This window comes from Paroedura picta, chromosome 2, assembly GCF_049243985.1.
Source record: "Paroedura picta isolate Pp20150507F chromosome 2, Ppicta_v3.0, whole genome shotgun sequence".
NCBI classification, from domain to species: domain Eukaryota; kingdom Metazoa; phylum Chordata; class Lepidosauria; order Squamata; family Gekkonidae; genus Paroedura; species Paroedura picta.
Window position 1 is genome coordinate 98,457,950 of NC_135370.1, and position 15,790 is coordinate 98,473,739.

The 15,790-nt window shown below is 42.7% G+C and overlaps 1 protein-coding gene across 8 annotated transcripts in view; it reads left to right on the top strand.

Moving 5' to 3' along the window:
• Nucleotides 1-373: 373 nt before the first annotated feature.
• MICAL2 (microtubule associated monooxygenase, calponin and LIM domain containing 2) overlaps nt 374-15,790 on the top strand; it is a 213,511-nt gene continuing 198,094 nt past the window's right edge. For 7 of the 8 annotated variants that reach the window (XM_077321821.1, XM_077321822.1, XM_077321823.1 and 4 more), the window contains exon 1: nt 11,170-11,306. The gene's annotated coding sequence lies outside the window, so the exon portion shown is untranslated. Of the gene's footprint in view, nt 570-11,169; nt 11,307-15,790 lie in introns of those variants that run through there. The other variant, XM_077321819.1, reaches the window with a different exon arrangement.

A 15,790-nucleotide genomic window follows, 5' to 3' on the forward strand; every position in this document is an offset into this window, starting at 1 on the left:
CCACATCCAAGTGTTTAATCTTTAATGACAGGAATATTGTGCAATAGTTACAAAATGTCCATTTTTAAAGTCACTATTACAATTTAGGGCTGCGTGCTTGGAAATTAATCAGAATCTGACCTGATCATTTGTAAATACAAATCTGAGCAGAATTATTTCCAGCATTAAAGAGCAGTTTGAAACATGCTGATTTGAACCTTGTTCTGGTACCTTGCTGTCTGATTTCATTTTCCAAGGTGATAGAAAGTAGGAGGAACAATGAATATGGAGTGTGACTCATCTGATTTTTTGCTTGACAGGAATATCATCCAATCAAAACAGTATCCAGTTAAATAAGATTATTGGACAGCTGTGCTATTTCCATGTACAGTGTTCCACATTCTGCCAGTCACCGACAGGGCAGTGGAAAGAGGGAAAGAAAGGCTCTCTGGCTTCAGGACACATTTTCTCTTATAAACTCCAGTGCTGGAACTCTCACCAACAGCAGAAGAAAGAGACATATCTAGGGGACTGGGGGTTAAAACAGAGCAAAGGTCACCTGATGCCAATCCTAGCAAGGATTTTAGAATGTAAGTACTGTTGTACTTTACAATACAATACAAAAGCAATTTTCTTGCAAATGGAGTTTTCTAATTGAAAGCAATTGGCTGAACCCTCACACTATGCAAGGGAAATTTTTTAGCAGAGTATAGAAAAAAGACGCTTCTCCCATCTGCTTGAAATTTGTGCTGGAAAATATATTTGATAAGAGATATAGGGTTTGTGTGGAGGGGGGAGAGAGAAATCTCTAGACAATTTGGAATATACCTACATTTAAAAATAACACAAAAGTAAGGGAGAGTAATGATTCTTTTCCAAGATTAGTGGCACTCCTTACAACAGGCTCTCAGTTAACACAGTGCTTTTGTTTTCTCAGTTTTGAAGTATATCTCCCATAAAAGTAGATTCAAGTGGGTAGCTGCTGTGGTCTGAAGCAGAACAACAAAAATAGAGTCCAATAGCACCTTTAAGACCAACAAAGATTTATTCAAGGCGTGAGCTTTTGAGTGCATGCATAGAAGTGTTAATGGAAGAAGATAAGTGGACACAGGGCTTTTCAGAGTCTTGCATTGCACTCGGCATCTGTAAACTTGTCAACAGGGTGACTGGCATATTTTTTTCATTCTTGTGCTTGTTAAATTGCCATCTCAGATTTCAGTAAGGAAAGACTGGGAATCCCATCCCCAGCTAAAGATTCCCCAGCTACTGTGAACTGGCTAGGATGCAGTCAGTGCAGGAAACCAAAAATGGGAGGATTTTGTTAACAGCTGAAATTAAGTTATCTAGCAATTGCCAGGTTACTACATTCTCAGAGAAATCCTCTTGGAACAGGAAGTTAGGAAATTAGTTATCTGAATTATTTCATTGCATCATTTACAATCTTGGAATCTACTAAACATGCCTTTCAGGGGTTTATATCATAGCTACGTTCTTGACTTGCTGAATGTTACACCATTAATGACTTGAATTTGCTCTTTTATTCACCTTCAGCTTAACCTACTTATACACAGGGAATTTTTAATTTACATAAGGTACTATGGCTAAGATGCAGCAAAAATAGATAATATGATTTCCACACAGATAATGTTAATCAAATTAACACTGAAGCTCTAAGCATACTCTTGAATGTAAAGTTCTGCTGACATCAGCCCAAGAAAACATAGTTGTGCCTGGGCTATGAAAATTATTTGATCTGAGAAAGAGATTTTTAAGATGATGACAAGACACTATCCCAATGATCAGTCCAAATTATTTGAGTTGTATTCACTCAAGCTGGGTGACAGGCTAAGAAGTTAATGTATAAGCCTGAACAAGTAAGAGTTTGAGGACCATAAGTACAGTTCTTTTGACTCCCAATCCTCAATATGTGAATTTCTAGGAAGCTGTACCATGTGATACATTTCATTGGTACTTTTGAGGAATTTTACAGAACACAGCTGGGTTGCGTCTATCTTGCTGTGGCTCTGCTTTGGTAGCCATCATAATTATATGTCCCTAATATTCATGATGATATGGTTTGACATGGAAATGGAGACTACTCATGAGGCTCAACAATGTTACAAATTGAACACTTGCATTCTGGAATGTCTTCTCCAGTTTAGAATATTTAAAAGGGTTCAGTATAAACAGGATTAGTAGCCAGTAGGGGCATGTAATTACCACCCACCCCCCAGCCCAGGATTGTTTGGTTCAGATATATTGAACTTGGGGGGGGGGAATGTGATTTCTGAAAAAGCTGAATCCAAATACTAGTAGAATGTTTGGATTTAGGATTTTTTTGAAAATCTCAAATTTCTGGGGGTCCAATAGACTCAAACTGAAAAAAGCTGAGAAAAAAGCAGTGGCAAAGCTGCTAAAAAGCTCTTCTGGGTCCCTTTAAATTGACAAGAAGTTGGTCCTATGGGGAAAACAGATTTGACTGGGGCTCTGCTGGGCCACCTGGTTTAAAGGGACTGCCTTACAGAGCCCATCAAGCAGCTGATCCTGACAGGACGGCTTTCCTCACAAGTTCATTTGGGACTCTGTCAGGCAGACTGGTTTAAACAGGGCTGCTCAAAAGAGCCCACCAAGGAGCCAAACTCTCCCCACAGGCTCGGATTGCATTCTGCAGGATGTCCACCAGGCAGCTGATCATCTCTGCAGGCTTAACTGGGTGGCCTAGTGTAAAGGGACCAGTCAACATCTGATTTGTTTTAATGCTCTCAGTAAATCTACTGTTGCAAATTCATATCTTCAGTTTTCCTTCATCTGCTACCTTTCTTATAGCTATCTGTGCTTTCTCTTTGAGTTTGTTTCCACAAACTTATATACTGTAGGTTTCTATGAATAAGAGGCTTGTCAGAGTTAAAAGCTTGGGTGCTTGGAATCTATGTTGTAAGCAAAGACAAAATGAGAGACTATAGGGTGTGTGGCGGTTACATGCCACTGAAGCTAAAAAGGGTTTCTCTTCCGTGGTACATAAGAGAGCACTGAAGAAGCTCACACCTAAGGTACAAATGCCAGTGCAGCACCAGCACATTCAAATGCACAGAGATGAGAGTAAACAGCAATTGCATGATAACAGCACTTTCTAACTCACCAATCATGGAGCACACCAACCATGGACTCCTTCCTGATCACCAGAGGTGGAAGTAGCTAACCAGCACTCCCATCTGATATCATGCTTCTGCCATCCACATGCAGAACACAAAAGAAACACACATGCCTCCCACTGTAAGGGTAGACCATTGCATGACCAGTAGTATCCCTGGAATGAACCTGGATAGTGGTTAAGAGTGCTGGGCTAGTATTTGGAGAGCCAGGCTCAAATCCTCATTTGTGCCGTGGGCCACTTATACTCTCTCAGTGTAGCCTACCTCACAGGGCTGTTGTGAGGTTAAACTGAAGAAAAATGGAGAAAAGTGGGGTACAAAGGGGAAAAATAATAAATACCAATTTGCTACTCTCACTACTACTCTTTATGCCAATAAAGGTACTCTGAATCTGAATCTCACAACGGTGGTCCTTATGCCAGGAAAGGAGCCAAGACATTCTAGTCACCTCACCTACATGGTATTGCAACCCTGGCAGAATGTCCAAGAAAACTTCACATTCAGGAAAGCTAAGTAGGGCTGCCAACCTCCAGGTGGTGGCTGGAGATATCCCATAATTACAACCATTTTACAAGTGACAGAGATCAGTTCACTTGGAGAAATGACTGCTTTGGAAGGTGGAGTCTATGTTGCAATTCCTCTCCTCCTGCAGTTCTACCCCCAAAATCTTAAATATATTTCCCAACCTAGAGCTGGCCAGAGGCACCAGCCAGTCACAAGGAATTCAGACGCTAGGCACAGGCCACAGCAGCACATCCACAGAATGCATTTGTATCATATTCCCCACAGCTCACTGAGAAAAAGCACCTTTGTAACAAACAGAGGGCATAAGTTCTGCATGCTGGCAGGAATGCCAGGTTCATTTTGGTTACCCATAGTCCCACCAACAGTAAAAACAGGACTAAAACCTTTGCCTCCTTCTTCCAAGAGCACAGCTGTGCAGATAGTGAAGCCCCCTCCCACTGAGAGGCAGGTGTTCAAGACAGCTGCGGTCATTTAGAACTGAGGGTGGGAACTGATCTACCAAAGTACCAGAAAACAGAGACACAACTATGAAATAATAATGCCCACATTCACTGAACATTAACAGGGATATTGGAAGCAAGCCCTGCCATCACCCCTAGTCAGAGGAAGGGAGACTTCAGTTTTGCTTTGTGTCCTCTGGTTGACTATTTCTAAAAGTTCTAAGTGAAGCAGTGATAGAAATACACCACACAACAATGTCTGCTCTCTTCCTTGATTTGGTTAGTTGCCATCCTTACAGTGAAATCCTCCACAGACATGCTTAGAAAGGTATAATTCTATTTGGAATTGTACTGTGTCAATTTAGTACTAGATTATTCTGTCCACCTCCTCTTAAATGGATGTTTTTTATCCTCCAATATATTATAGACCTTAAAGCTTGAGTGCAGATGCCATGTCGATTTCCTAATTGCAGTTAAAGATCATGACACTGTGAATATGTAAACTGTTTCTAATGCTACTGTGCAAATTGGTGGGGATAAAAAGAATATTAGAGACTGTTGTTGGTTACATGCAACTATTCTAGGAAAGGTGTCCTTGATTTTTGTGCACACAAATAGTTATTTATGTCTGAAAGTGCTACTGAATACAAACCTGTCTAATCTATTTCTAGGAAGAGATAATATGAAGCATTCCGTGGATGCTTGGGTAATTTTATCACCTGTTTCTCAGCATTGTCTCCAATGAAAACAAGATATAGATGGTCAAAATAAAAAACTTTGTTTCAGTTAAAGTTACCAAAAAGAAATAATATCCTTGGATTTCTTGCAGTTTATAAAATCCAAGCACTCAAAAGCAAAAGGAAAAAGCCAGCTGTAACTAGCCCATGGTACACATAAATGCATTTCACTGGCCCAGAAAAACCACCAAAATTCCTCTTCGATATTGATATATATTTCTGTATATTTTCTTTAATTACCTCTTCCAAAGACTAAAAAAAATGAACAGATATTGAATTTTGAATCAGGAACATTTATCTTAGAAATGTAAAAGAATAAATAATAAATAGATCTTTATTTTTATATATGCCGCCTTTCCCATGAGGCTCAGGGCACGTAACATTAATTGCTAAAATAAATTCAAAGCAATTTAGCAAAGATTTTCAGAACCGCTTTGAGGAACGGAGATTTAAGAATGCCAGGATGATACCCAGAGAAAGCCTGTTACAAGACAGGCCCCCAAAGACACATTAACAGACCACCACTAGTAATCCTATGCAGCTCTTAACGGTTCTCTTTCACAAGTACTGGGGGCAGATCTTTTCTTGCACACAGACAACCCCCAGTCTTAACCAACCTCTTACCTACAACATGACAATATCTAATTTGAAAATGGACACTGGTACCAGAGCTTGCAATAAACCCAGATGCCAACTTTGCTGCCACATAAACCCAGACAGTGTGATCACTGGACCTAACAACATCAACTTCACCATCTCAAATGGATGCACTTGCTCATCCTTCTAACATCTTCTATTTGCCATTAAATGCCAATAATGCCCCTCTGTTTTAAACAGGTCAAACCCTCCACTAAAGGATAAATGGACAAAAATCTGAAATGAATAATCATAAAGCTGATAGAATACTTCAGCTCTCCTGGACATTTAATGGGTGACCTCAAAGTATCTGATTTATTTCAGGATCAGGATAGAAAGAGAAATTGCGGAATTGCAACACTCAAAACAATAGAACCCCCAGGACTTAATAGAGATCTTGGTTTCTTATCTCACTACATATGCTAACATCATTCAGTCCTTACACCTGAATTTTTACCAGTCCCCCAGAAGGGCTATACATCCTCTTTATTTTAATTCTTATTTGGAACAATGGACTGCAACAGTAGATTGTAATGAAATGAATAGTAGAATGTAATGTAATTTGGAATGGTAGATTGGAAGGTATTTCTCTGGTCTGGGGATATACATTATGCTACCAATCACATCACCTCAAAGAACAGGATGCCTTCACACTTGAAAGATGAATTGAGCATGATAGTGTTGGCAGATTTTAAATATGCAAAGAGGAGCAGAAGACTAACCTGCTTAAAGATTAAAATATTTTTATGAAGAAGAGAAACAACTATGTATATAAGGAGAGAGAGTCCTAAATCTAACTGTTAACTGTGGTTCTTAAGTCATTCTGTCAGCAACCAGGGTGGAAGTATACTCAAAGGAGCAGGAAGTGTCCTATTGAGCCAATGAGGACACTGGAGGACATTATTTGAAAATAATTAGGAAGTTCCTATTCTAATTATATGAAATATACCTCTCCAATGCCTGCTGCAGGACATTCTCCGTATCCTGATCAATCATGCACCATAACTTTACAAGCTACAAACGTTTATTTTAAATGGCCTGAGCCATATGGGAGGGCAGTATAAAAATGTAACAAACAATCACTGCAAACCATGCATATTCCAACAGATAGCAGAGTCTCCATGAATTACTCTCAGCATTCCACTGTTAAGAATGGGACATCTATATATATTTCCCTCATGATGTTTCCTTCCAGAATTAAACCCAAACAAATGATGACAATAAACTTGTTATTTCAGTTTGGTGCTTGTGTTTATTAAAGACTTAATATTCTGTATGCTAGGATCCTCACAGGAATACCTTGGAGGGCCCACATCCAACCTGTGCTCAGGCAACTGCACTGGTTACCAGTTGTGTTCCAGATAAAGTTCAGGGTTTCGGTACTAACTTTTAACGCCATCTGCAGACTGTGCCCCACATAACTGAGGGATTGCCTATTGGTTTATGCCCCCCGCAGGGTACTTCACTCTGTGGGTACAAATCTGTTGGTGGTTCCCAACCCGCGGGAAGTGCGGCTGGCCTTGACCAGGACCTTTTTGGTCCTGGCCTTTTTGACCTGGTGGAATGAGCTCCTGGAAGAGCTAAGGGCCCTGTCGAAGCTTATACAGTTCCACAGGGTTTGCAAGTTGGAGCTCTTCCACCAGGCATTGGGTTAATATCAGTGCAGACAAGATCAGAGGGCCCCTCCTCAGAATAGTTAGAACATCGGGCTAACCCCTTATCAATAGTCTCCCCCCAAGACACTGGCTGGGGGGCTCATTGAACTGTAGGGAGAGGGGGCTTAGAGTTCAGATCATTTCAATGCCAGGTGGATTGTAAGGGTGGGTTTTAATTGGGGGTTTATTGTGGGGCTTTTTATTTGTAACCTGCCATGAGCCAGTTAGTCTGGGAAATAAATTCAATTATTAATAACAATGATGATGATTTGCTGCTCAGCCTCAACCTCAGGGTTTCCCAATCATGGTACCAAGGTACCATGTGGTTCTACAAAGGCCCCACAATGGTACCATAGCATGGGGTTTTTCAAAATGGTGCTTGGTGAGAGCCCTCTTACTCTAAGCGTCCTATTTCTGCCTCCAAGTGAAGAAGGAAGAAAAAGGGTTTTAATTTTTTTTTTAAGTGACCAATGATGGGCCTGGAGAGGATAGGAAGGTGAGGGGCCCCACCATTTAAACCATTGCCACCTGAGGCTCCTATCCCGGGGGGCATGGCAGGAAGGTGTGGCCAGCTGTCATAATTTCCTGGTAACTCGAAGCCTAAAGAAAATGTCAGTAGTACCCCCATGGTCAAAAAGTTGAAAAAGACTGTTCTACCAATATGTATGGACTGATAACTTCCATTTCACTGTACTTGAAGAAGTGTGCATGTACACAAAAGCTTATACCCAGAATAAAACTTTGTTGAGTTACACCCTTTTAAGCCCATTGAAATAAAGATTGGTTAGGATGGCATTGATTTTTTAAAATTTTGTCTATCCATCTACTATAGAAAATAAGCCAAGAAACCAGCACAATATTATTTCTACATTCTATGAATCAACACTTGGGTAGTAAAGATGACCACCAGTGTGATATACAGCCAGACTAGGATCTGGGAGACCGAGGTTCACATTTCTACTTTGCCATGAAGACTGCTGGGTGACCTTGGCTCAGTTAAATTCTCTCAGTTTAATCTCACAGGATTGTTGTTCTCATTAAATGAGGAATGAAGAACAAAGTGCACCAGTCTGAGCTCTGTGGAAGAATAAAAAAGTATTAGATAGGTAATGTATAGATATATATTAATTGTTAGCGGCAGTAAATTGGAAGCTGCCACAATATATTAGTAATAAACCTGAATATGTTTGGCTAGCTCATATGGAAAAAACCAACACCCACAAAATGCTTAAAGTTGTATTTCTAAGCATTCAAATCCAATTAATTAATTCTCATTAAACACATTTAAGACTGGGATGTAAGTCTCATTTCTAACCAACCAAGTTCTGAATGTGCTTATGTAGAAAGAGATTCCATTGATTTCAGTGGAAATTTCAATTAAATAAGTATGGATCGGATTGTAGCTTTACACCTGTAAACACAGTTACCACCCTACAAGTGGGGCCTAGAGTTCTGGCAATATAACTTTCCCTGGGGGAAAAATAGACTTAATTCAAACAAGTAGCACTTTAAAAATGTTTACTGTTGGTGGGCCTGTGAACTCATGAATTGTATTTGGATTGGAGTATAAACACACAAGCCTAGACTACATAGTGTTTTTGTGCATCATTACATAATAAAAATAGGAAGACATAACATCAAAACAACAAAATAAAGGACTGGGAATAATGTAGCTATAGATGGTCACAGCACCCAAAAGCTATTTTTCAGCAGGAAAGTCTAAGGATGACAGAAGGCAATAGCCCCCTCAAGAAGAAAGGGCACGTTCCCCATTGGTGAAAAAATATTACAGACTTCAGAATCTGGACTTAAATGTTCAAATTCTGAGATTCATATGTGTCATTGTCTTGGTAACTGGCATTAAAATCTGCTATGTCAAATCTGACAATGTCAGATTCATTTCATAGCTGGTAGACCCACCCCAACAATTTGCTGCTGCTGCTGTGTTTTGCTAAGACCTACTTTTAGGATTAGTTGTTACACAACAAATTAGCTCAGCTTAATGTTATTCCGTCTGCTATTTTAAATGTGCATGCATTTTAACTGAATTGATACATAATAGCTATGCTGCACTTTCTTGTACTCCTCTCAGTTTTCATGGGACATCTTCAGAATTGCTAGTGATTTAACTAGCAAAGTCCTTATTTAACTTTAGAGAGACAAATCAGTTATGGCTTACAGCAGCTTGTAGTACAGAATTTACATGTTGGTGTTTTAACCATAAAAGTAAATAATGGATTTCCATTGAATGATTCAGTGCTAGGCCGACTACAGAACTGAGGGGAAGAAATTGACTTCTCCGCCATTTTCAGATTGTTTTCCCTGTTATATTTCAGGTACAATTCAGACTGTAGATAATCTTCTTTCATTTTTTGATCAGTGGGTTTTACTTTAAGGCGTTTGACTGTTCTGAATAAGTATCCACTACCTGTTGGACATTGGGTGGTCTCATCTTTGCTGGCAGATGTTGATTCATTAATAACAATCCATTGCCAAATGTTTAACAATGGTGGTTTCTTTAAGGTATTCTTGTATTTCTTCTAATGCTGAATCTTGTTGTTATAGTATGTTATGTATTGACTTTTCTCAAGATCTTTGGTTCAATGACTTATTTATGAAGGAACCTATCCAATGCATGCATAAATGGAAACAAGCCCTGTAGCATTCTGTAGGATTTACTTCTGGATAAAAATAAAGCATAGGGACAGCTTATATAAATGCAATCTAAAGATATATAGGTCAGTTTATGGTCAGCAGAGCTCTGCTTTATATCCCTTCGCAGCTAGTTGTTGTTATTGGATTTCCTGACTGCCTCTCCCCCCATTTGAAGGAACGTTTCCTTCCATCCATTTCCCATGGACCAGCTATAGTCATTGGGCCACTGCCCTAGTGTCAGACCTCCTTCTCCCACACTATGAAATGTGCTCCATGAAGATGGGAGAGGAGCCCACCCAAACTTGAAAGCTGAGCCACTTCATTGATTTCTTTTTGGGGGGGAGCAGGGGGTTGTTTTAGGAGTGCTGCAAGGTTTGCTCATTTGCTGGGGATTTACAAAACCCCCAGAACCCCTTGCCTTGTGATAGTACTCCCAGTTTATAGCATTTTATGTACCCAAAATCAAAACCCTTTATTAAGGCTAAACTTAAAAAGCTGCAAAAACTGTGCTAGCTTTCAAGTTTTCCAGAGCTCGTTATCTGGTTATATACTACATTTTTTTGAAAAGGGTCTTTCAGGTATTTTACATGGACTTTGTTTTGGACCAAAGTCGCTATTTAGAACATTATCTAGATCAGTCGGTATCAGGTTGTGGCTCCTCCTCCCCGGCTGCTGCCTCGGGGGCTGCCCTGCCACTCTGCCGGCTCACCTTTGGTGTTCTCCAGCGGCTGCCATGGCTGGGGCTCCCCCTTGGAATGTCAGCTGCTGCTGGCAGCGCCCCCCAGCGGGTGGTGGGAAGTCAGGGGTATGGGGGGGGGAGAAGCAAGTGGAGCAGGGGTCTGGCGGCAGCAGCAACATCTCTCAGCAAAAGCCTACCCCCCCCCCTCAGTAAAATTGTCAAGTGTTGCCCGGTCCGGTGATAAAAAGGCTGGGGACCACTGATCTAGATGTCATCCTTGCCTGGTAATGCGGGTGACTGTTACACCCTCCGAACAGTTTTTCCATTCCGGTTCTGGTGGGTGCACAGAATCGCCCGAGATCCCACCGAGCCCCAGGGACGGGGGAATCCCCTTCCAGAGGGAACACGCCGCCCCTGAAGAGACGCAGAAGCTCCACGGAGCCGCCGCCGCCGCGTCCACCCGCGCTCCAGCCGCAATCCCCGGGGAGCCCATTGGCTTCCCGGGCCATGAAAAGGAGCTGGCCGCAGCAACGCTCCCTTCTGAGCTCCCACGTGCGAGGCCGCGGTGACAGCAGGACTCCCTTCTGGGCGCGGCTGATTGGCTGAGAGAGTTCAAGCAGGACCCCGCCCGTCCGCCCCGGGCTCAGGCCGGCAGCCAGGCACTTCTTGCCGCCAGAGCCGCTCCTGCCGCCTCGCGCAACGCAGCGCGCGGGCGGACTCGCTGAGCCCCGGCGAGGCAGGCGAAGGGAACGAGTCCGGCGGGCGGCAGCAGCAGCAGCAGCGGCGGCCGCGCTCCCCGCCTCTTCAAGGAGCGGCCGGCTTCTCCCGCCGGCTGAGTGGCGCCCTCGGTAAGTGGGTTTGCTTCTCGCCCCGCCCGAGGGCTCTGCGTCCCTAGGACACCCTAGGAGAGGACGAGCGCCTGGGGACTCTTGGGTAACAAGGGCGACGTCCGCGCCGGGGCCGGCGCGTCCCGAGGCCGCCTGGCGTCCCCGGGCATTTCTGACCCTGGCGCACGCAGGTGGCGTTTGGCGAGGGAGCCTCTTGCCAGGCACTTCCCACGGGACATTATCTATCTCACGCGGTTGGGGCTTCTTGAAGCGTCGAGCCGGGACGGCTCTGCACTTCGTTGGGCGCTGCCTCGCAACGGAGCCTGGTCTGAGAAGCAACAGGACTTGATAGAGCCGCAAACCAAAAGCCACATCCATGACAGAGGCGGGAAGGGGGGGGGGGGGGAGCGTGTTCGCTGTTCTTACGCCCGAGAGAAAAGGCAGCGCTTCTGTAAATCCTTTCCTCCTCTCTCTCCCTATTGGAGAGTTAGCTTGGTTAAAACAGGTGGATTTCCCAGGTAGCTCTTTTCACAGCCTACGCTTTTCTCGTTTTGTACTAGGAGGTATGGTGCGTGTCTGTATCGGTGAGAATCCAAGCATCACTAGATGCTACGCTATCATAACAATTCTCTTCCTGGAGTTTCTAGTCCCAACAGAAGGTGGATGATTATGGACAGAAGGGAAAGGAAATCATCTCAGAACAGGTCGATCCTGTCTGATATTCTGTTAGAAGCCTGCATTTATACAGGAGCCTGTTACCTTCTGCCCCAATTAAGGAGAGAAGCACAGCAGTTTTTGTCTCACAAGTTGTTTCCCTGGGCTTGTGATCATTTTGTGTTAAACCTAGGCATGAGGAAACACTTCCTTAAAATGCGGACAATATACTTTTGAGTTTCCTGAAAGTGATGCTGGCCTTTATAACCCTTTTATTGGGCTACTCATAAAGCTTTGCTAGTGCTGCTGATAGCAAAGAGGCTGTCACTGGTAAAATTTAAAGGGAAAATGAGGTGCGGTTGATGAAGAATGTAGATAGAAGATATCTGGGTGTGGAAGGGAAGTCAGAGGTTGTTTACTGGCAGTTGTGAGCATGTTGTTCCCTTTTATTATGGGAGCCGGAGCTCATGCAGTATACTAGTAGTGTAATCCTAAACAGAGTTACACCCTTGTAAGTCCCCCAGAGTCAATGGATTTAGAAGGGTTTAAGTCTGATTAGATCTGCAGTGTACTACAGAAGCATAAATTCCTAGCATTAAAGCCTATGCCAAACACATGTTGATAACTCTTGTTCTGCACTGAGCATGTGGCACAATGTACAATTTGTAATGATTATCTAATAATAAAATAGTGACCTACAAGGTTGAAACACTTGGCACTTTGAAATGTGGACACCATGACTTAAATTTGCTGAAGTGTTTTTTGTTAGTCTTTTCTACCAGCACACCTCTTTGCTAGAAGTGTGCTCCTCACAGTGTGTGAAATGGTATGTCTATTTAAGGAGGTGTGTGCCTGGCTAGTTTTTATAGAGGGAGGAGGAAATGGATGAGTTCTTCAAGCCCATCTAGATTCCTGATGCTCCTTTCCTCAGTCACTGAAAGTATGAGTAATCTAATTAGTGTAGGTTTCTCTTTATATGTCTTGCATGAGAGCTATTGACAAAAGTTGTTTCATGCCACATCCTGTTTTTGGGCATTGCTTCTGCTCTCTGACTTCAGGAGCCGTCCACACCAACTCAACGTAAAGTGGGTTATGGTGGTGGTCAGCAGGCACGTAGTTAAAATTAATGACCTTTGTCACCTATCATGTTGTTTACCATCTGGAATACTGTTGCATCACTTGGAAAATGTCTGTATCGTGTCATTTTAATAGACTCTGGCATTACACCTCAACAGTGCCCTTCACCTATACATAGAATCATAGAACTATAGAGGTGGAAGGGACCTCCAGGGTCATCTAGTCCAATTACCTCACCACCCACAGTGACCCCCTCCCAGTTTCATGCCCAAGTGATCCCTACACCCAAAATCTCCAGAATCCAGCCTGGCTTGGAAGAAATTCACCTACCATACCTTTAAATGTTACCTTAAGATTCTAAGACAAAATGTTGCAGCTGCTGGTATTTCCTTTATATACCCTAGTTACTTTAAAAAGATCTGCTGACAGTCTTTTTCCAACTAAATGAAGTTAATAGCAGATGCCTGAATAGGTGACAGTTTTGCATACAGGAAAGCCTTCTATGAACTTCAGCAGGGAAGTAAAATGGTGTGAATTCTAAAAATAAGGCTTGATTTTTTAAAAATTGTCTGTTAGGTTCCTAATTTTTAAAAATGTTTACAAAGCACATTAGTTCTTCATCTTCTCTCTAATGGTAGAAAGGCTTACTGAGCAAGCAATACTAATTTTGCCAGAATGCTTGCTCAAGTTTAAGCTTATAAATATTTTGTGGGTGGAGTGGGGCATAATATGATGCTAACACTGATATTCAGCGGGATGGTGCTTGCTTGAATTACTTAGATAATAGTTGCACTTGGTTCCCAAGGCAAATCTACAGTATTAAAAGAGAAAAATGAATCATAGATCCATAATAACAGTATTGTGGTAACAATGCCTAAAACAGCATCATAAAGGTTTAACCCTGAAATCCCTAATGCCACTAAGCATGTAAGTTTAGACTGCCATCTCACCAGCATTTATTAATAAGGTCTTTCCAGATAGATGGCATATACTTGGAAGTAAATGTATTTAGGAGAAGGACACTGGTCCTAAAGGCATATATGTAGGAGAAATAAGCCGCATTGTTCTTGATGAATTTTTAGTAGAATTTGTTTAAATCAGAAAACTAGATACTAAAGAAGTCTTAAGCTATCAATGGAGCTGATACGCTTCATAGGCCCATTATGCACTGAGTGGAAGGTCCGCATTCGGGGTGAAATGGCGGCGGCTAAAATCACCAATTATGCACACTGCAGGTGGCAACTGGGCACAGAGTCAACGTATGCCACCAAAAAAGCCTCATTAGCAAGATGCGGAAGAAAGTGGAGCTTCCCGGGACCAGGGCACAACCAGAAGAGGCTCCGGAGTAGCCGCATGCATAATCAGATACTCTGGGTTTTGCCACCATTGTGTTCTGTCCTGTGCGTAAGCGGTTTGCTTCGCTTCTTCCTCCTCTGCATTCTCCATGCCGCCGTTTCAGCGGCCGTGCATAATAGGCCATACAGGTATGCTAACTGGAGAGCTATGGCTATCTAGGGTTTCCGCTCTACACTGGCCTGCCATTATCCTTTATCCGGAAACTGCAATTAGTCCAGAATGCAGCGGCCAGGGTTCCTCACAGCAACACCTCGGAGGTCCCACATCCAGCCCATCCTCCAGCAGCTGCGCTGGCTCCCGATTGAATTCCGGATCAGGCTTAAAGTTTTGGTTATCACCTTCAAATCCATATGCGGTCAGGGACCAGTATACCTGAGGGATCGCCTCTCCGCCTACACCTCTCAAAGAGCCTTGCGCTCTACCTACCTCCTCCTAGTGGTCCCTGGCCCTAAGGAAGCCTGCTTGACCTCAATCAGGGCCAGAGCTTTTTCCAATCTGGCCCCCACCTGGTGGAACGAGCTCCCAGATGAGATCAGGGCCCTGACAGAACTAAAGCAGTTCCAAAGGGCCTGCAAAAGGGAGCTCCTCCACCAGGCATTTGGTTGAGGTCGACCTATCCATCATTTCCAATTGACCCTCCTACCATGACTGTTAACAAATCCACCCAACCCCTGGGTGTCAGTACGAGTTGAGCTTAAGGTTCTTGCAGTTTCACCTTCCTTTAATGTTATTGTTGTTATTGTTATTATGTTAATGTTATTGTTGTTACCACCTTACTGTTACCTGAATTATGTTACCTGTACTATTTTGTTGTTTCATGTAAACTGCCCTGAGCGTTCGGGGAGGGTGGTATATAAATACAATATAAATAAAAATAAATAAGTATGTGTTTAATGGCAATGTTATAAAATGCTAGTCAGTTCCTAAGTGCACTTACTAGGCAGGAAGATGGGCAGGTACTTTAAACATTGTGTTTAGAATTAAAGATTTGGGTGAGTAATTGTGTTGATCTGAAGCAGCAGAACTCTGTTGTTCTTAAAGGCATCACTGGACTCAGACTTGGTTCTGGTTCGAATTCTGTAATTGATCTCGGTGTCTGTGGCAGTTTTGTCTCTGATGCCTGAATAAAATAACGTGCTGGGATTTTTTTTGGTGCTTTGTTCATTGACTAGTGCTGCTATAGCTATTCATTATGCTCATGAGCCACATATTAAGCACTTACATGCTGGTGCAGCAGGTTAGAGAGCTGAGCAGATAAACTCTTACAATTGGCACCCAGTCTAATAATTGCAGCCAAGAAGCAATTTGATCATGGAATCTGAATGACGTTCTCACCCACTAGAGATGGTCACATCAGGTCAGAGTTGAAACATATTCATGGGAGCAAAAACTTTCCTGTTCCTGTTTGCTGTTTATTC